General features: G+C 39.2%; 1 protein-coding gene across 1 annotated transcript in view; it reads left to right on the top strand.

The window, feature by feature from the left end:
• Positions 1-2785: 2785 nt before the first annotated feature.
• Positions 2786-21862, top strand: part of DIS3L2 (DIS3 like 3'-5' exoribonuclease 2) — a 480187-nt gene continuing 461110 nt past the window's right edge. Inside the window, exon 1 of the mRNA XM_058429965.1 lies at positions 2786-3178. The gene's annotated coding sequence lies outside the window, so the exon portion shown is untranslated. The remainder of the gene's footprint in view (positions 3179-21862) is intronic.

Raw genomic sequence — 21862 nt, 5'->3', positions numbered from 1 at the left:
AGAAACTCCGTCTCTACTAAAAACACAAAAATTAGCTGGGCATCATGGTGCGTGCCTGTAATCCCAGCTACTCAGGAGGCTGAGGCATGAGAGTCGCTTGGAACCTGGGAGGCTGAGGTTGTGGAGCTGAGATTGTGCCACTGCACTCCAGTGTGGGTGACAGAAGTGAGGATCTGTCTCAAAAAAAAAAAAAAAAAAAGAAATATTAGCGTGACAAATTTTGTCATATTCTTTTTGGGACATTTGTTAAGTTCACCTCCCCCTATTGCTACATAGTGAGTTATATTTAATAGACTCTCATAGGATATACTTGCTTGAGTGTGTAATCTTCAATATATTGTGGTGATTCATGTTGTTAATATTTTATTTAGGATTTTTGCCTCTGTGTTCATAAATGAGATTGGCCTCTATTCTTTGCTTTCCTTACTTGGCTTTGCAATCTAGAATACACTTATAGCATGGTAGCAGGTTTTTCATCTTATTCTGTGCTTTGGAATAGTTTACCTAACATGGGAAGCAAGATATTATATTTGTCTTCACATTTGTTTATGAAGTAGTATATATTCAGTACTTACGTATTTCATCTTTTTGCAGTTAAATCTTTCAATCTTTTTATGGTTTTATATTTTATGATAACTTCTTTAATCTGTCAAGTTTAGTGTGAAGTAGATAAAGAATAATGTTGTAATTCATTTCTTTTCCCTGTATAGCTCCACTATCATATTACCATTTAGTGAGAAATCTTTTTTCTGTTGATCTGAAATGCCTCCTTTATCATATACTAAATAATTTATACATTTGGATTTGTTTCTTAGTGTTTTATTCAAGCATCTTTTTTTTTTTTTTTTGAAACAGAGTCTCACCCTGTTGTTGCCCAGGCTGGAGTGTAGTGGCTGTATCACGTCTGACTGCAACCTCTGCCTTCTGGGTTCAAGGGATTCTCCTGCCTCAGCCTCCCAAGTAGCTGGGATTACAGGTGCCTGCCACCACACCTGGCTAATTTTTGTATTTTTAGTAGAGACGAGGTTTCTCCGTGTTGGCCAGGCTGGTCTCGAACTCTTAACCTCAGATGATCCACCCACCTCGGCCTTGCAAAGTGCTGGGATTACAGGTGTGAGCCACTGCACCCGGCCTCAAGCATCTTTTAAAGATAATTTTTGGTAAACTCTTTTGAAAACTAGATTGAAAGACAAGTATATTTTTAAGCTGACTTTAATGCATTTTAATTAATCAGGCTTTGCTTTAGTTTCACTGTATGTATTTTACATTCCTCTGCCTTTATTGGAAAAGTTTTTTGAGATCATCGGAGAGGAGTTTTCAGTGAATCTCCTAAGCTTGGTTTTAGTGGTGTATCGATTTACTGAGGCTGCCATAGGAAAGTATCACAAACTGAATGGCTTAAACAATGGAAATTTATTATCTCACAGCTATGAAGGATAAGAGTGTGAGATCAAGGTGTTGGCAGGGCTGGTTCCTCCTAAAGGCTTTGAAGGAGAATCTGTTGCATGTCTCTCTTAGCCTGTGTTGGTGGCTGGTAATCTTTGGCGTGTAAAACAGGGATCCCCAACTGTCCGTGGCCTGATAGGAACTGGGCCACAACAGCAGGGGATGAATGGTGAGCAAGCATTACTGTTTGAGCTCCGCCTCTGTCAGATCAGTGGTGGCATTAGATTCTCACAGGAGTGCAAACCCTGTTGTGAACTGCATGTGAGGGATGTAGGTTATGCGCTCTTTATCAGAATCTAATGCCTGATGATCCAGGGCTGGGCACGGTGGCTCACACCTGTAATCCCAGCACTTTGGGAGGCCAGGGTGGGCGGATCACAAGGTCAGGAGATCAAGACCATCCTGCCTAACACGGTGAAACGCCGTCTCTGCTAAAAAATACAAAAAATTAGCTGGGCATGGTGGCATGCGCCTGTAGTCCCAGCTACTCAGGAGGCTGAGGCAGGAGAATCGCTTGAACCCGGGAGGTGGAGGTTGCAGTGAGCCGAGATCGCGCCACTGGACTGCAGCCTGGGTGACGGAATGAACCTCCATCTCAAAAAAAAAAAAAAAAAAAAAGAATAACCAATTATACAAATAAATGACCAAGATCGTTTCAAGGAGTGGCAAGTACTGTGAGGGAAATAGAACAGCATGCTGGGCTAGAAAGAGACTGTAGGAGATTCATTTAGATCTGGATTTTTCCACCTCAGTACTGTTGACATTTTGGACTGGATAATTCCTTGTGGAAAAAGGAGGCTGTCCTGTGTACTGTAGGTTGTTTAGCAGCATCCCTGGCCTTTACTCTTTAGAGGCCAATGATACTTTCCCCAGTTGTGACAGCCAAAGATGTCTCCAGACATGGCCAAATGTTCTGGGGTGGGAGTGGGAAGGCAAAATGCCCCAGTTAAGAACTGCATTGCTTTTTAGATTGAGTAGTCAGGGAAGGCTTTGTTTTAGTATCTTTGCAGGAGAGAAACATTTCTTCTCAGTTCAGATAAGAATTTCATAGAACAATGTAATTCTGTGTTCTGCGAAATAGCCAGTTGGATCTTTTACCTGACAGGCTGAGATTACAAAATGAAACAGATGTGTTTAGACATTAAAACAGTCCCTCTTGTTTCATAATTTTCTGAGGTGACTTTGCCAAAGTGACCCACACCAGTGCCTTTGTCATTGTGGTTGTGGGTATTTGGAAAGCTATCCCCTGGAAGTGTGCATCTAAGGAATGTTAAGAAGAAGCGGTCTGTTCAGTCCACTCATGGAAGCTTAGTACAGTGCTTCTCAATCTTTAATGAGCATCAGAGCTGCTGCAGGGAGAGCCTGTTAAAACACAGATTCCAGGACCCCACTCCTAGAGACTCTGATTCAGTGGGTCTGTGGTGAGGCCTGGGAGTTTGCAGTTTGAACATGCTCCAGAGTGCTGCTGATGCTGCTGTTCTCTGCGTTGAACAGCACTAACCGTAGAGCTCCATTTAGTTACTTTCAGGGAAGCCCTGACTCAGGCTGGTCATGAGCCATTGGGAGTATGGTTTTCGAGCTGCTTCTCTTCTCTATTCTTTTCTTCGGTCCTTTTTACTTCATTTCAGTCAAACTCGGTAGCTTCCCCCTACGTCATCTATCATAGGAAAAGCCTTTTAAGTGTTGATTGTGTGGGCTGTGATACAACTGAGGTGTCCTAAATTGCAATCAGGTAAGTAATTTGAGATGGTTTCACCTATTATACTAAGAAATTCTATGAAGTGACACTTTTTATATGCTCAGCTTATTTTACACAGAGAAAAGAAATGAGCCATTGGCAGAATTTGTCATAACGGGAAGTCCTCTGGTATAGTTTTACCTGTTTTTGGGGAGATAGTCACATTCAGTTGTTGGGCTAGTAATTATTATACAAAATGTGTATAACCCTGCAGGGGTAGGTTCTGGAGAAGGAGAGTAGATGTTCTTAGGCCATACTGAAATCTTTTGCTCCTCTTAACCCATTGAACCAAGTTTGTTTAGGAGGAAGTATAATTATTTTTATCCATAAATCTAAATAGACCCTGCATTGTTATTGCTGAATGGGGTTTAAAAATGTATGTATATGTGTATATGTATATATTTTGTTGTTTGATTACAAAAGTAATTCAAACACTTCTAAGAAACAAAAAAATCAAACATTACTAAATTGTGTGTCTTAAAGTGAGAGTCCCCAGTAATCCTATTTCTAGAGAATTAAAGTTGTGAATGTGGCATGTCTGGAGGTTTCATTTGTCCCACTTTGAGAGGCAATGATTAAAGAGATGGTTCATTGTTATATCATTACATTTTTTATTCTAAGACATTTTGTTATAGCAGATCATTGCATTTTTAAGATGGTGAATTATCCTCATCTATAGGCCAGTGCCATAATATTTCACTTGGGAATATAATCCAGTGCTGTGTCTGGAATAAAGTGTTGTAAGAAGGTTGAACTTTTTGTTTCTTTTGAGACAGTTTCGCTTGTTTTTTTTTTTTTTCCTGAGACGGAGTTTCACTCCTGTCGCCTAGGCTGGAGTGGAAGGGCGTGATCTCAGCTCACTGCAACCTCTACCTCCTGGGTTCAAGCGATTCTTGTGCCTCAGCCTCCTGAGTAGCTAGGATTACAGGTGTGTGCCACCACACCTGGCTAATTTTTGTATTTTTAGTAGAGGCAGGGTTTCACCATGTTGGCCAGGCTGGTCTCGAATTCCTGACCTCAGATGATCTGCCCGCCTCAACCTCCCAAAGTGCTGGAATTACAGGCATGAGCCACTGTGCCTGGCCGAACTTTTTTTTTTTTAATATAGAAAATATAGATGAAATTCTTTCCTTAAAAATGTATATCCTTTCTTTCTCTAATATAATAGGTTCTGTGCTGTGTAAGCATTATGAAAATAATTTATTTTTTCTATCTTTGCTTCTTTACTGAGCATATTTCTCATGCCTGGAAGACCGGGGACATAGCAGACCTACTTCCATGTAAGGAGTGCCAACTGTCCTGACTCTTCTGTAGGATGTGCTCTTACTAAGCACATAGCACATCCACCTGGAAGAAATGGATTGGGCTGATAGTGGCTTAGAAGCAGCTCTAGTTTGAAACTAAAGTTAACGTGAGAGATTTTGACTAGCAGTGGATGGATTGAACGTGATTCTGCTCTAGGGTGACTTTCACTGACTGAGAACTTGGAATTCATGGGAGAGAAAAGGCTTGTGAAGATAGATGATCCTAAGGCCTACAGAAGAACACACACACTTAGAGTCTCCCAGAGCTGATTAAAGGGATTCTAGCTCCTGGCAAGATAGAGATTCCGAGCTGGAAGAAACTTTAGATTGTCATCTCAAACAACTGATTTAGACTTCGTCAAAGTATTTAAGGGCTTGAGGGATTGGAAAACATTTTTGAATCTGCTTTCTGAAACCTTTTGCTTCTAAAGTGAAGGATGAACTAGAGGCTGAGAAACAGCAAATTTAAGAAGAACAAACTTGCTGCTCAGTCAGGGAGAACCGGAGAATATGTTGTTTTGTAAAAGCTGTTTAGAGATAGTCATTGTATTCTGGGGAAATTAAAACAGCACTGAAAAATGATCGTATATGGCATATTTAAAGAATTAAAAAGTGGGCCAGGCATGGTGGCTCACACCTGTAATCCTAGCACTTTGGGAGGCTGAGGTGGGCAGATCACCTGAGGTCAGGAGTTCGAGACCAGCCTGGCCAACATGGCAAAACCCTGTCTCTATTATAAAAAAAAAATACACAAAAATTAGCCGAGCGTGGTGGTACATGCCTGTAGTCCCAGCTACTTGGGAGGCTGAGGCAGGAGAATTGCTTGAACCCGGGAAGCAGAGGTTGCAGTGAGCCGAGATTGTGCCACTGCACTCCAGCCTTGGCAACAGAGTGAGACTCGTTGAACAAAAAGTTCAACCTACTTACAAAAAAAAAAGAAAAGAAAAGAATTAAAAGTAATATAAGTGGAACAAAGTTCTTCTAACAGAGTTTTCTAATTATTATTGGGATATAATAAAAAGGCTATTTTTATGTGTTGTTTTTGGGCATTATTGATCTTATATTCTAATACTTTTTGAGTTTTGGATATTCTAGATAGTGATTTCATTTATAATTGATCATTTTGTCTCATTTCTAATATTTATGTCACCTTTTTTGTTATGTAGCAGACTATCTCCTTTAGAACATTATTAAATAATAAATAGCAGGCTTTTCCTATTCTTAAGTTAATAGGAATGCCTCTAGTGCTTTATCATTATTCATATGTTATTTTATGTTGCTAATTTTTGTTTAAACATTTTTCCTTTTTAGCTCTTTTTTTTTAAATTAAACTTTATTTTTATTTTTTGAGATGGAGTCTCACTCTGTCACCCAGGCTGGAGTGAGTGGCGTGATCTGGGCTCACTGCAACTTCCACCTCCCAGGTTCAAGCAAATCTCCTGGCTCAGCCTCCTGAGTAATTGGGATTACACGCGCGCGCCACGGCACCCAGCTAATTTTTTGTATTTTCAGTAGAGACAACGTTTCACCATGTTGGCCAGGCTGGTCTCGAACTCCTGACCTCAAGTTATCTGCCTACCTCAGCCTCCTAAAGTGCTGGGATTATAGGCATGAGCCACTGTGCCTGGCAAATTAAACTTTTTATTTTGAGCTACTCATAGAATCACATGCAATTGTAAGAAATAATGTAGAGAAATCCTGTGTACCCTTCACCTAGTTTTTTCTTGTGTAACTAAGGTACAGTATCACTATCAGGTAACTGCACATACCTTATTCACATTCTACCATTTTCACTTGTACTCTGTATTCAGATTTTACCAGTTTTACTTTTACTCATTTGTATTTGTGTTCTGTCACATCTGTAGATTTGTGTGACCACCACCACAGTCAAGATAAAGAAAAATTCCATCACAAAGATCCCTTATGCTACATTTTCATAGCCACAGCCATTGCCCTCCCTCTCTGCCTCCCTAACCCCATCTGAGCACTAAACTCTATAATTTTGTCATTTCCAGAATGCTATATAAACAGAATCATATAGTATGTAACCTTTGAGATTGACTTTTTTTTATTTAGTGTAATTCCTTTGAGATTCATTCAGATTGGTACGTGTATCAATAGTTTGTTTTTCTTCATTGCTGAGTAGTGTTCCATGGCATGCATGCATCAGAGCTTGCTTAACCATTCATCTGTTGAATGACAGTTGTTTTCAGGATTTGGCTATTATGAATAAAGTTGTTTTCAGGATTTGGCTATTATGAATACAGCCGCCATCAGCATTCATGTGCGGCTTTCATTTCTCTGGAATAAATGCTCATGAATACATACACCCTTTACTTAGACTCATCTGTTGGTAACATTTTGTCCCATTTGCTTATTATTTGCTTCCTTTCTCTCTCTCCACTTTTCCATACACACACAAATATAAACTAAAATTTTTCCTTAACTGTTTGAGAGTAAATTTGACTACATCATTACTCCCACATACTTCTGTATTTCCAAGAATTAAGGATATTTTCTTACATACTATGATGGTTAATATTAGGTGTCAGCTTGATTGGACTGAGGCCTAGATAGCTGGTAAAGTATTGTTTCTGGGTGTGTCTGTGAGAGTGTTGCCAGAGGAGATTGACATTTCAGTCACTGGACTGGGAGAGGAAGACCCACCCTCAGTGTAGGCGGACACCATCCAATTGGCTGCCAGTGCGTCTAGAACAAGTCAGGTAAGCTGGTTTGCTGAGTCGTCTGGCTTTTATTTTTCGCCCATGCTGGATGCTTCAGTCTGCTCCTGCTGCCCTTGGACATCAGACTCTGGGTTCTTCCGCCTTTGCACTCTTGGACTTACACCAGTGGTTTGCCCGGGGCTCTTGGGCTTTCAGCCACCGACTGAAGGCAGCACTGTTGGCTTCCCTGCTTTTGAGGCTTTTGGACATGGACTGAGCCACTAATGGCTTCTTTCTTCCTTAGCTTGCACATGGCTTGTAGTGGGACTTTGCCTTGTGATTGTATGAGCCAATTTTCCTTAATAAACTCCCTTTCATATATGCATACAAACTATTAGTTCTGCCCCTCTGGAGAACCCTGATTAGTAGACATACCCACAGGAAAGTTATCAACTTAATTTAACATAACTTTTGATACAGCTTTTATCAGATCTATCATCTATATCAATTTTGTCAATTCGCCTAGCAACGTCCCTTTTAGCATCTTGTCCCCTTCTAGTACAGGGGCTGGTCTAGGTCCACATAATGTATTTCATTGTTATGTTTCCTTTACCTCCTTTAATCTTGGAACAGCTCTTTATTTTGTCTTCTGTGACGTTGGCATTTTTGAAGAAGCAAAAATGAGAACTTTACATGTATTATCTCCTTTAGTACTTAAGACAGCTCTACAAAGAAGCTCTTATTATTATCGCCTCTTTTAGATGATGAGAAGGACAGAGAGATGAAATAATTTAGTCACAAGTCTTAAATGGTAGAACCTGGATCCAAACCTGGGTGTTTTGACGTCAGAAGCCTGTTTAACCATTGAGCTCTACTGTCTTTCATTAATCTTTTAGCCTGTTTGTAGTAGCACTTGACCTTTCAGAAACTGAGAACCAGGGAAACTTATTTTCTGTATTGGCTGACATAAACAAGTATTTAATTTGTTTTACAGTAGATGATCCATTTTGTGATGACTTCAGATATTTCGTCTGTTGCTTTGAGTTGGAGTTAAAGTTAGGCCTGCATCTGATTAACATTTATGGTACTTTATGGAAGTATTAAATAGTTTAAATGAAGTTTTAAGCATCAAGCAGCTGGTTGTCTTGCATATTAGAAATGAGAGTTTATAGGAAACCCTAAGTTGTCTGGGCTGTGTCTTTCAGGCCAGATAAGGATAGTTTCTTCCAGGACATTCTTCAGGGCTTGGTCTAGTCTTTGTTAATTGTCTCATAGAAAGAGCTCCACTGTCCCTGGAGGAAGGCAGTTTTCTAATCTCTCATCTGTTGGGAAGTTTTTCTTTGTAATAAGATGTGGCAATTAAAATGTGCCTTATTCTTTCTAAGTTTCTTTTAAGGTCACTACCATCTGAAGTAATACAAAATACATGTGTGTGGGTTTGCCAAGATTGCAGTTCCGTGGGAATCATAACATTGGATTTAATCACATCTGGGTAAATGAAGTGTGCACAAAGGCTCTGCATGAATATAGGTTTTATATTTAATGTGCATCTGGAGGCAGCAAGATCTTAGTGATGTAGTTTCCCTATAAGTGACAAATTGAACACTTGCTAGCTGAAGGTTTAAGGTAATCCCAAGGTTAGGAACTTTGCCACGGAACTGAGGTCCTGCACCCTGACCCTCAGTTTAGAAGGTGTGCATAAGCACCGGGAATCTGGAGCTCTTTAGTGGAACTGGAGGCCCAGCTTATTTCCCTGGAGTCTGTAGACTTTGGATTTGTTTTGTCTCCATGAGAAGCAGGGATTCCAGTGCTGCTGTTTTGACTTCTCTTTTTGAAGCGGTAGGGAGAAGAAATACACCAGGTCTGTCATAGTTGTACTTTGGTATTTGGGGAATGATTTTCTTTTTTTTTTTTTTCTTTCTTTCTTTCTTTCTTTCTTTTTTTTTTTTTTTTGAGACAGAGTTTTGCTCTTGTTGCCCAGGCTGGAGTGCAATGGCACGATCTCTGCTCACCATGCACGACCTCTGCCTCCTGGGTTCAAGCAATTCTCTTGCCTCAGCCTCCCAAGTAGCTGTTATTAAAAGCATGCGCCACCACGCCCAGCTAGTTTTGTATTTTTAGTAGAGACAGGGTTTGTTCATTTTGGCCAGGCTGGTCTCTAACTCCCGACCTCAGGTGATCCAGCTGCCTCGGCTTCCCAAAGTGCTGGGATTACAGGCGTGAGCCACCATGCCTGGCCTATTTTCTTAGATTGTTTTCTCTGCTATCTACCTGAAGTTGTATAACTATTAAGTTCATGGTGATGGTCCTTGAGAGTGGTAGTGGTTTTTACGTGGGAAATCTAGAATTTTGGGATGCTCCAAACCCTAGAATCACTATCTTTCAGACTCATTCATGTTGAAGGGCATGAATGTGGAACATAATTACTCCACAGAAAGTGGAGCTAGAGACAGGGTTGTCTTTATAGGGCCTCTCTCATGTCCACCAGTGCCAGGTGCTTAGCTGACAGACCAGAATCAGAAGGTTGACCTAGAGGTCATCAAGCTTTCCCTGTCTATCTGTGGTCTGTTTCAGTATCTTAGTCATTTTACTGTTTGGAATTTTGTGTCCTGCATTCCTCCAGATTCCTTGAATAACACTAGACTTCTCCGTGACTTTGAGGGTACATCACAACTGGTTGTGACTTTGTATGTCTTCTTACAGGAGTGTTCTCCAAGACATGACGTGGATCTTGTGTGTAGGCAGGAAGATGGTTCTTAGCAAGGCCTTACCCTGCTTGGGGCTGAAAGTCTGTTGGTAGTAACTTCCAGATGTTTGCAGCCGCAGTCCTGAGAGTAGTAGGCATTGTTATAGCAATACTTTCCCAAGACTAAGGCCATGATATAACTGACATTTTTTAAAAAAATAAATAACACAGAAGCTAGATTGATGTTAATCTCTTGTGTAAAATAAAAACAAGTTTTTATGAACACTGACATTTTATTTGAACTGATATGAACCTAGGGAAAATTACTTTCAATTCTTGTATGTTTTAGTCATTTTGTTCAGTTGATTATAGGTTCTGAAAGTCACATATTTTTCCAAATTGCCGTGGTAAAATTGGCCATGTGGATGAGTTTGCAACCCTTTTTTCCTTTGTCTTATTTCCTTTGTCTTATACTAGTATAGGGAGATGTGATGGCTCGGATTACCATTGAAATTATGCATGTAGACAGTGGATGAGTTATTTTTCAGCTTTATTTTTAAATAACTGCTTCTGTATCACAGCATGAAATTTGGATTGAGCTTGTGGTAACCTTGCTCAGTAAAATTTATGCTTTCTGTAAGTAAAGGCCCTAAGTGATAGTAGTTGTTGCTGAATTGTTTGCTAAATAGAATATTTTGCCAGTATGACCTGTAAATGGGGGTTTTTAAAATGTATGTGTCAGTATAATTGTGTGTGTGTGTGTGTGTGTGTGTGTGTGTGTGTGTGTTTGTATAGAGGGGTAGATGAAAAATCTTTGGCTATTAATTGAAAATTATTTAATTTGATGATGAATATATGGTAGTTTCTTACATTTTTTCTACCTCATGAATGTTTTAAAATTTCCAAAATAAAGAATAAAAGAGTCTCCCCAAAAGGTAATTAAGAAAAGGGACAAGGGACTGGGCACAGTGGCTCACACCTGTAATCTCTGCACTGAGGGAGGCTGAGGCAGGGTCGCTTGAGCCCAGGAGTTTGAGGCCAGCCTGGGCAACATAGTGAGACCTTGTCTATACAAAAAAGTAGAAAAAATTAGCAGGGTGGGGTGGTACACGCCTATAGTCCCAGCTACTCGGGAGGCTGAAGTGGGAGGATTACTTGAGCCTGGGAGGTTGAGGCTACAGTGAGCTGTGATCGTGCCACTGCACTCCAGCCTGGGTGACAGAGTGACATAATGAGATCTTGTCTCCAACAACAACAACAACAACAAAAAGACAAGATGTATGTTTTATTTGATAGTAGGGACAAGGGTTAATGAAATAGATGTCATGATTTCTAAAACCTTCTGGGGTGGCTTTTTCAGTGGTACTGAAGTACTGCCCCTGAGTTACTTCAGGAGAGAGAATAGAATTTTACCGTTGTTGCTGATCACGGCAGAGGTATTCCAGTGTGCTGCCCATACATTATAAAAAGAAACCCTGTGTGTTTTTTTTTTTTTCACAAGATTCTTTTATTTGCTATTTGGAGCCAAGCATGAATTCTGACACCAGTACCTTCCTATGCTTCTTTAGGTTTTGATTTTTTTTTTTTAAGATGAGGTTTTAAGATGAGGCTTTTAATTAGTCTCTATTGTTTTCAATTTTACAAGTGTTTCTCTCTGTTCCTTTCTCCACTGGATGGATGGAGAGCGGTTTCTTACTGTTTCTAAAGTACTTGTGTTTGACTTGGGCTTTTTGCCACTCTGTCTAGAATTTGTCTCCAAAGTCTGCACATTTTTCCCAAAAAGAAAGGTTAGGATAAATTTCAGGGGGTTGAATATGCCAGTTTGGTATGAAAGTCTTTAAAGCATAGGAAGTAATCTTATTCGCTTCAATGTAATAATTCTGTAGATGACTTTAATCGTCGTAATAAAATGCGGGAGAGAAACATGAGATTGAATTTAAAATGTTATACTGTACAGAGTACACATGAGAAAGGAAGCTAGTTGTTGAAAGAATTTCCACCTTATAACATTTTTGGGCCTTATTTGGTAGCAAAGCTTGTATTTGAGATCTCTTTCAATTTTGGTTTTGTATGTTTTGTCATTGCAAATCTTAGATTTGTTATTGTGTGATTTATGACCAAAACTCTGGTACTTCAGTGGCATTAAGATGATTCTGTCTTTATTAGGCAAGTAATGATACTATAGATCCACTCAAGCAATATCCTTCATGTACTTCCTGCCATTACTGATGTCCTGTGTATTACCAAGATGTGAATATACTAAACTCCAGCATTCAAATAAATCTTAAATAGACTTTGAGGTTTTAGAGTGCCATATTAATTTATAAGAGAATTTCAGAAGCGAGAGAAAGTTTAGTTGTCTTTAAGAATTTTCTTTTTTTTTTTTTTTTCAGCTCTGCCTCCCGGGCTCAAGTGATTTTCCTACCTCAACCTCCCAAGAAGCTGGGACCATGGGCATGAGCCACTGTGCCTGGCTAATTTTTATATTTTTTTTGTAGAGATGGGGTTTTGCCATGTCGCCCAGGCTGGTCTTGAACTCCTGGCCTCAAGTGATTCGCCTGTCTCAGTCTCCCAAAGTGCTAGGATTACAGGCGTCAGCCCACTCCAGCCTAAGAGTTTTCTTAAATTCCGTAATACGGGAAATGTTTAATATTTTGACGGCAACTATTATTGTCTTTAAATTATTTTTATTTTTTAGAGACAGGGTCTAGCCTTGTCTCCTAGGCTGGAGTGCAATGGCACTATCATAGCTTACTGCACTCTTGAACTCCTGGGCTCAAATGATCCTCCTACTTCAGTTTTCTCTGAGTAGCTGGGACTACAGCATGTGCCACCATCTGGCTAATTTTTAGATTTTTGGTAAAGATGAAGTCGGGCTATGTTGCCCAGGCTGGTCTTAAACTCCTGGGCTCAAAGGATGCTTCCACCTCAGCCTCCGAAAGTGCTGGGATTACAGGCATGAGCCACCATGCCTGGCCTTAATTGTCTTTTAAATTTAGAGTTGAAAAACATTACAGAGGCTTTTCATTATTTTCCATCAGGGTATATCATATTATTTGCATTAGGGTATGTTGCCAAACTGTGCCTGTAATTCCTAATGTGACATTAGGCCGTAATAAATTATCCTGTTATTAAGAACATTTATTAGGTGTGTACTCTGTGGGCATGATGTAGAAGTAGGCAGAAGACATGGTCCCTGCTCCTCAGTAATTTACAGGTTTTGAGGAGCACCCAGGGCATCTCTTTTGATGACTTCATTCAGTAAACATTTCCTGGGTATCCACTGTGTGCCAGCCCTTCCAGGAACTGGGGATACAGTGATGAACGGGACATACAAGGCTCTACACTCTTGGAATTTACATGCTGGAACCCTCAACATTTCACGTGCTAAATGATGAAATTGTTAAGAACCTTACGAGGGGAGGTATTACTTAGCTGTGGTGTGGTTGGGAAGGCTGTATTGAGGGATGAGGACTGGAGCTGGACAGGCATGAGACTGTTCATTTCCCAGTGTGTATTCTGTGGAACCTGCTATCAAAGATTTCGTGGTCAAATAGATGGAAAACATGACTCACTTGGGATTGTGGAGAAGGCATCCCAAGAGCTGGAGAAATTAGGTGAGACAGTAGGGGACAGGATATGGAATTTGAGCTGTTCTTTAATGGGTAAAATTTTAAGAGTGAGGTTAGAGTAGAGGGTGAGTGAACTGTATGAGAATGTGCAGGGAGCTTGAAGAGTACGGGCCATGTTGGGGGACGCTACCCAAAATGCACCTGTCCCCAGCCTCCCCTCCTACCCTCACAGAAGCTACCCACTGTCCTTGGCCCCACCGCGTCACTTCTTCCATCCTTTCTGTGTTTTAACATGCTCAAGTTTCTCCTTTCATAAAAACACCAACAAAAAGGCAAACTGTCTTTTGCTTCCACCTCTCCCGCTTCATGGCTAAATTTCATGAGCAATCAACAGCTCACCAACTCCGCATGCCCCCAGCCCCTTCATGTCTCAGCTGATTTCTTTTTTGTGTTATCCCCATTGCTTCCCCCTTACAACTCTCACTGAGCCCCCTTTGATGTCCATGCTGCTAAGTGTAATGAACACTTAATGCCTTATTTCACTTCTCTTAGTGACATAGGACTTCATTGCCCTCTGCCTTCTCGAAATCTTGATTTTCTTTCTCCTTTCCCTGCTGCCAAGCCTCCCAGGAAGTAGAGAAAAAACGTTTTCTTGACATCACACTCATCCAAGTTTTCTCTTATATCTCCCTCTGAAGAGGCCATTTTTTCTGTCTTTGCAATTTCTGTTCCCTTCTCCCTGGCTGTTGAACTTTGAGGCTCCTCAGAGTCTCAATCCTAGGTCCCTTCGCTTTTTTCTCCATATTCTTCCTAGGCTGATCGCATCTGTGTTCAATTTCAGTTGCTTTGGTTATGATTTGTTCTCTGGTGACTCCCAAATTTGCTCTCAGCCCAGATGTTCTTCAGAGCTCCTGACTTTTGTGTCCAGCTGCCTGGTGTTGCAGTCACCTCAAACTTAGCACGTCCAGTTCTGGGCTGATGATCTCTACCCCTCTATCCTCATTCAATAACCCTGTCCTGGTGCATGTAACTCCCATCCATCCAATTATGTAAGCTAGAAAATATGAAGTTATCTTTTTATTTTTGAGACAGAGTCTTGGAGTGCAGTGGTACAATCTCGGCTTATTGCAACCCCTGCATCCCAGGTTCAAGCAAGTCTCCTGCCTCAGCCTCCCGAGTAGCTGGGACTGCAGGGGTGAGCCACCATGCCTGGCAGATTTTTGTATTTTTAGTAGAGACAGGGTTTCGCCATGTTGGCCTGGCTGGTCTCGAACTCCTGACCTCAGGTGATCCGCCTGCCTCGGCCTCCCAAAGTGCTGGGATTACAGGTGTGAGCCACTGCGCCTGGCTGAGATGCCTTTTTTTCTTTATCAGTAATCTTGACCTAGGTCAGCAGTCCCCCAGTTACCTCTGAGGGTCTGCATCACTTAAGTTTAATTACCTGGAGATTTCACACAGATCCTAAAACGATATATTGTAGGCAAATGGTGTCCAGGTAATGTCTTTCATTAAAATGAAATAATTAATATACATTTAAGTCCCTCCTTCTCATCCACTTTAATACTTAAGGATAAAACAGGAGCTCATATTCTAACTGCATTTTTTTTTTTTTTTGGTTATATTAGAAGAGCTCTAATGGTTAACATTGTTGAATAAGAATGTCATTGTTGAATAAGTTGTCATTCAGCTAGGTCAATGACAGGTTCTAGAAATGAAAAAAATAATTTATCTTTTTTTTTTCCTTTGTGAATCATGCTTTTCACGTCGTGACTAAAAACTCTTCACCTCATCCTAGGTCATGATGCTTTTCTCTTATGTTCTCGTCTAAGAGTTTTGTAGTTTTTGTATTAGATCTGGGATCCATTTTGAGTTAATTTTTATATATGGTCTGAGGCAAAGGTCAAGATTTTTTGTTAGTTTTTTTTTTTTTTTTTGGTCTATTGATGTCCAGTTGTTCCAACACCATTTGTTGAAAAGGCTATCTTTCCTCCCTTGAATTGCATTTGCACTTCTGTCTGAAATCAGTTGGGCATATTTGTAAGGGGCTATTTCTGGGATCTGTCTCTTGTTCCATTGGTCTAGGTGGCTGTCCCTCTGAAAATATCACAGTCTTACTTGCTATAGCTATATAGCTTAAAATCAGATAGTATGATTCCTCCAACTTTATTTTTTTTGGTTGTTCATTATTTTAGTTATTCTAGTTCCTTTTCATTTCTATATAAAATTTAAGATAAGCTTGTTTGTATCTACAAAAGATCTTGGGACTTTGCTAAGAATTATGTTAAATGTATAAATCGGTTTGGGGAGAAATGATATCTTTACTATGTCATAGTCTACTAGTGTCAACAGCTTACCACTTCAGGTGGAACATAGGAACCTTACCACGATTTAGGCCCCTTTACCCTCCCTGCTTTATAGTTAGTTGTCTTAAATATCTCCTTTACATACATTGAAAACCACATCAGACAGTATTATACTTTTGCTTTTAATTACCTAATGTAATTTTAAAAACTCAAGAGGAGAAAGTCTAGTACTAGTACACTTAACTCTAAAGTTACTCTCCAAAATTAGTTACTTTTTACTTGTAAAATTCTATTTAATTCTTTCAAAATTTATATTTTAGTAAGTTTCTTTCACTTGTGTTTACTTTTTCTTTTCTTTTTTTCTTTCATTCTTTTTTTTTTGAGATAGGGTCTCACTCTGTCACCCAGGCTGGAGTGCAGTGGCACTATCATGGCTCACTGTAACCTCGACCTTCTGGGCTCAGGTGATTTTCTCACCTCAGCCTTCCAAGTAGCTGGGACTACAGGTGCATGCCACCACATCTGGCTAACTTGTTGTAGAGACGAGGTCTCACTATTTTGCCCAGGCTGGTCTCGAACTCCTGGGCTCAAGTGTTTTGCCCTCCTCGGTCTCCCAGGTGTGAGCCACTGGGCCCTTTTATTACTTTATATACATAGTTTAAAAATATTCTGTATTTGTCTTTTTTTAAGACCTGAAGTTATTTTGTACTACGTTTTGCTATTTTTTTTTCTGACCGTCAATCATGATGGCTTTCCTTATGTGTTTTGTAAGCATTTAGCAGGCTTTTGGCTGTAGGCATATTCCGAAGCAGATAGTTCTGAGAAGAATTTTTGGTTCAGCAATGGGTGCTACCAATCTAGGATCACTTTAAGTTCATTTCTATGCTTGGGGTTCATTAGCTGGACCCTATTGTATGAATGCAATCCTGGGTTCTGAATGTTCAGAGGAGACTTTCCTATAGAGCCTAGATCAAAACAGACACCTGTGATTTTTTTTCCTTCGCCAGCTGGCGTATTTTTTCTAGTCTATTTTCTCTCTGAGATTGTTCCCCTTCAAGGGTCTGAGTTTTTTCCAAGGGGCTCACTTCAACCTTTCTACATTTTGTATCATCAAAGCCTTAGAATCTTCAGTCCCTCTGCAGCTTTAAGCCACTCTTGATACTAACACCAGAAAGTGCTCCCAGGGTCTCTATAGCCTCAGTTTCTACTTTTTCTGGTTTCTAGCTCCCACTTGATTTTTAGCTCCTGGGGATTTTCTTTTCTTTCTCGAGAACTCAACTGTGCATTTTAAAAGAAACTGGTAATATTTTGTTTAGCAGTTATAATAATTCAGTATCGGACTCCACTATGTTACTAGGAATAGAAGATTCTGACACACAGCTTCCAAACCATTCAGTAAAGTATAGATTATTGGGTCCCAGGAGGGACTCACTCTGGTTTCTTCAAAATTGGTCATTTGGGACAAAAGTTTCTTCCTGTCTCTCAGGAGAGGCTGTGGTAGAGACACTTGTCCTTAAAAGGAAGAAGCACGGGCATCTTTAGTACTGCCCTCACATCTGCCAAACAGCTAGAGAGGTTCAAGAAGGAAGGGAATGCTCAACTGTGTCAAGTGCGACAGCAAGGTCAGTTAAGATCAAGACTGAAAATTGACGGTGGGATTTCACAATTAGAATGTCTTTGCCAGAGTAATCCCATGGAATTGGGAGGATGGTCTTTGGTCCAGGCAATTCCTGTTTTTCTCAGGAAGAATGACTTATTGTTTATCAGTATGTGGTTGTTTATTTTATGCTGTCTTATTTTAATACTGTCTAGCTTCCAACCTTGCCTTAGATAGAGTAGCTATATCTGTCATAGAAACTGGATTCAGCCGTAGATTGTGGGAACTATCTTATATACACCTAGGTCCTTAAAGCTTTTGTTTATATCTCAGGTGAGGTCATCAGAAGGAAGAACTGAAGAGGTAAGAGCCGAGCTGGGGTATTAAAGTAAGAGAAAGAATATAATGAAGTATTGTCAGTTTTAACATGAAGCCTCTATTTTGTGGAATTTCTAAAAATTATGAAACAATTTGAAACACACAAAAGTAGAGAGAATAGTGCATTGAGAGAATAGTGCATAACCCAAATTTAGTATTTTTTGTACATTTGCCATGTTTATCTTTCTTTTGCTGAAATATTTTAAAGAAATCCTGACATCATTTATGTACATAACTATGCAATATGAACATTTTCACATGTAGTCAAAATGCTGTTATCACACCTAATATAAAATGGATTATTCTTTACTACTATACATAGACTATGGAGGCTTTCTGTTTTAAAGTCCTTTGAACATGCTGAGATCGTTCCTTCTTTTCTGTCTTTCTACTTGTCTTACTGTCTGTCTAGAAGGCTCTAGTCTGTGACCTCCACATGGTGGCCTTAGTGACAGTATTATTTCCTCAATAAAGGCTTTCCTGATGACTGAACTAAAGTAGTGTCCCTTTCCCCCACCCTGTTGGCCCCTGCCTCCCTGCTCTGTGTCACTGCGTGTGTGCTTGTGTATTGTCTGTCTCCTCCCCTAGATTGTAAGCGCCATGAGAGTAGATACCTGGTCTGTCATGGTTATTGCTCTATGGCCAGGGCCTGAAGCAAGACTACCCTATTGTAAGGAAGCAAAGGTTTAGAAACAAGTCAGCTATTAGATTAATAAAGATTCCAAAATTTGCTTAATATTTTACAACCATTATCTCTTCCTACAACTGATTTCTATTCCAGAGCTTTTCTTTTCTCAAGAGCTTTAACCAACAGCTGTGTTTGCAAAAAGTGCTGGGCTGTTGTCCCTTTCAGGACATTTAATCTTTTAAATCCTCAAAATATTTTGTAAAACATAAGTGAGTAAAGTCACTGCTGACCTGTTAAGAGGCAGTGTTTTTACTGACATAACTCTCATTTGAGATCACTTTATTTGAGCTTGCAGCTAATAAATCTGTTTTGGCTCATATGAAACAGGGTGGAATGATCCTGTAGTCCACATAGCCTTTAATTGATTATTTGAACTTCATTTATTTAGTGCGTCATTTGTATTCCATGTTAGGGATATGTTAAAATTGTTACATTGTCAGTTGTTGGGAATATTCTTTAGCATGAGAAAAAATGTAATTCAGTAAAACAGGTATGATTTTATAATTAGACTTGGATTCTTTTGAAAAACATAATTTCAGACCTATAAAAGAGATGAGAGAATGGTACAAATACTTTGTATTCTTTACAAGATTCCCCAGTGTTAATATTTTACCACATTTGCTTTATTATCCCTCCCCACTTATCCTCTATTTTTTTTTTTTTTTTGTGAGTGGAGACACTCAAAACAAAGCCATCCTCTTTTATAACATTATGCAGTTATTGAAATCAGGGAATTAACATTGATATAGCATTAGCCAATAGATTTTATTCAAATTCCCCAATCATGCCCTTTTCCTTTCTTATATGAAAAGAAAATTCTTGATCATGAGTGGCATAGAGTTGTCATGTGTCTTTAGTCTCCTTTAATTTGGAACAGTTTTTCCTTTCATGATTTTAACATTTTTGAAGATTATAGGCCAGTTATACAACAGGGACAGTTTTTAGCAGGTCCCTCAATTTGGGTTTAACTGACTGTCTTAGTTTGATTTCTGTTATTATAACAGAGGGCCACAAACTGGGTAATTTATAAGAAAAGGAAATGTATTTCTCACAGTTCTGGAGTCTGGAAAGTCCAGTAGTAAGGTGTTGACATCTGTTGAGAGCCTTCTTGCTGCATCATCCTGTGGTGGGAAGGCATAAGGGCAAGAGAGCAAGAGCAGAGAGGGCCAAACTCACTTGTATCAGGAACTCACTTCTGTGATAATAGCATTAATTCATTCATTATGGTTGAGCCCTCATGGCCAAATTCCTTCTTAATGATCCCACCTGTGAATACCATCACAATGACAGTTAAATTTCAACATAAATTTTGGAGGGGACATTCAAACCATAGAACTGATGTTTCAAAACTGACATGTTTTTCTTAGTGCTTCATATCAGGAGACATATGATGTTGATTTGGCTCATTACCCGTGTTTACTTTGATCACTTGGTTAAGGTGGGTCTGCCAGATTTTTCCACCCTCGCGATAGATTTTCCTCTGTGTGTTTACATAATATCTTTGAGGATACTTTGAAACTATTTAAAATTCTGTTACTTCTTAAACTCTTACCCACTAGTTTTAGATTTCATTGATGAATACACATTAATTAGTATGATTATGGTTGCCAATGGTAATTTTCTAATTCCATTGTTTTTTCTATATTTATCACTTGCGATACTACTGTAAGGAATGGCTTCTCCCTTTCACTTATTTATTTTTGTCTTTTTATCAGTAGGAACTTATGGATTCTTATTTAGTCAGTTATAAAATTTTGATATTTAAATGATCATGTATTTGGCCAGTAGCAGCCTTTTCAGAGGGCTCCTGTGAACTTTTGACATGTCCTCATCATTTTTTGAGTATTTTCTTACTTTCTGGAACAGCAAGATCTTCTAGGCCAGGGCTTGGCAAACCTTTTCTGTATGTGGTCAGATAGTAAATATTTTCGATTTTGTAGACCATACAGTCCCTCTTGCAACTGTTTAACTCTGCCCTTGCAGCACGAAAACAGCCATAGATAATTTGTAAACTAATGAGCTTGGCTGTGTTTCAGTAAAAGTTTATTTACATAAACAGGTGGATGCACTATGCATAGTTTGCCAACCCCTCTTCTAGGCTCATATTTGTACGTTTCTACTCCGGTCTCAGAATTGGCCATTTTTCCACTGGTTGCTTTTAGTGATGAATGGTGTTTAGAAACTGAGACCTAGGCACTAGATATGCTCATTGCTACTGGAATGTCATTGACTCTAGGCCCTTTCAGGAGACAGAGCTAGGGAATATAAGAATATATCTTTACATGCTATATACATTTGTGTGTGTATATAGACGCATCCGTATTTCTCTATTTATTATAAACCATTGAGTTATACTGATATCTCCAGTTCCATTTCAGTTCTAGCCTTTCCACTTTTCCATATTTGTAATTTTTTTCTCCAACATTGACAAACTTGGCTCCTTATCCACAAGTATTTGCTTATTTGTTCCATCTAGGATATATAGAAAGCAGTTTTGGAATTGCTAACCCATACTTCTATAAAAAACCTATTAACCAGAGTTTAATCTTTATTTACACTTATTTTTTGTTTTTAGCCACAGGATTTCGTTAAATACTGTACCCCACAGTTACTTGGGTTAGTGTGCCATTCATGTTACATCCATTTCCTGCTGCCCTCTAATATATCGTGATTTATTTATTTTTAATTGACAAGCAAAAAATTACATATTTTTATGATGTGCAACATGATGTTTTGCTATATGTATACACTGTGGAATGACCAGATCAAGCTACTTAACATACCCATTATGTCATATACTTATCATTTTTTTGTGATGAGAACACTTAAAATACACTCTCTTAGCAATTTTCAAGTATACTTGGCCCCTAGATATCCACAGGGGATTAGTTCCAGGACCCCTACAGCTACCAAAAAATGTGGATGCTCAGGTGCCTTATATAAAATGGCAAGACATTTGCATATAACCTATGCTCATCTTTCTATAGACTTTAAATCCTCTCTAGGTTACTTATAATACCTAATACAATATAAATGGTATGAAAATTGTTGTTATACTGTATTTTTAAATTTGGATTCTTTTTAAAAATTATTGTATTTTTATTTTTATTGTTGTTTCCCCAAATATTTTTGATCTGAATTCGCAGACACAGAACTCATGGATACAGAGAGATGACTGTATACAATATATTGTTATTAACTCTAGTTGCCGTGATGTACAATAGAACTCTTGAACTTATTCCTCCAGTCTTATTGAAATTTTGTGTCTTTTGGCACAGACATCTCTCCACTCCCCTCAACCCCCAGCCTCTGGTAACTACCATTCTCTGTTCCTATCAGTTCAACTTTTTTACACAGCACATGTAAATGAGATCATGTGGTATTTGACTTTCTATGCCTGGCTTATTTCACTTAGCCTAATGTCCTCTAGGTTCATCCATGTTGTTGCAAATGAGAGGGATTTCCTTTTCCTTTCCTTCCCCTCCCC

The sequence above is a fragment of the Hylobates moloch genome, unplaced genomic scaffold, assembly GCF_009828535.3.
Source record: "Hylobates moloch isolate HMO894 unplaced genomic scaffold, HMol_V3 SCAFFOLD_1, whole genome shotgun sequence".
Classification (NCBI taxonomy): Eukaryota; Metazoa; Chordata; class Mammalia; order Primates; family Hylobatidae; genus Hylobates; species Hylobates moloch.
Note: the sequence above shows the minus strand (reverse complement) of the source record. Positions and strands in the feature narration are given on the sequence as shown.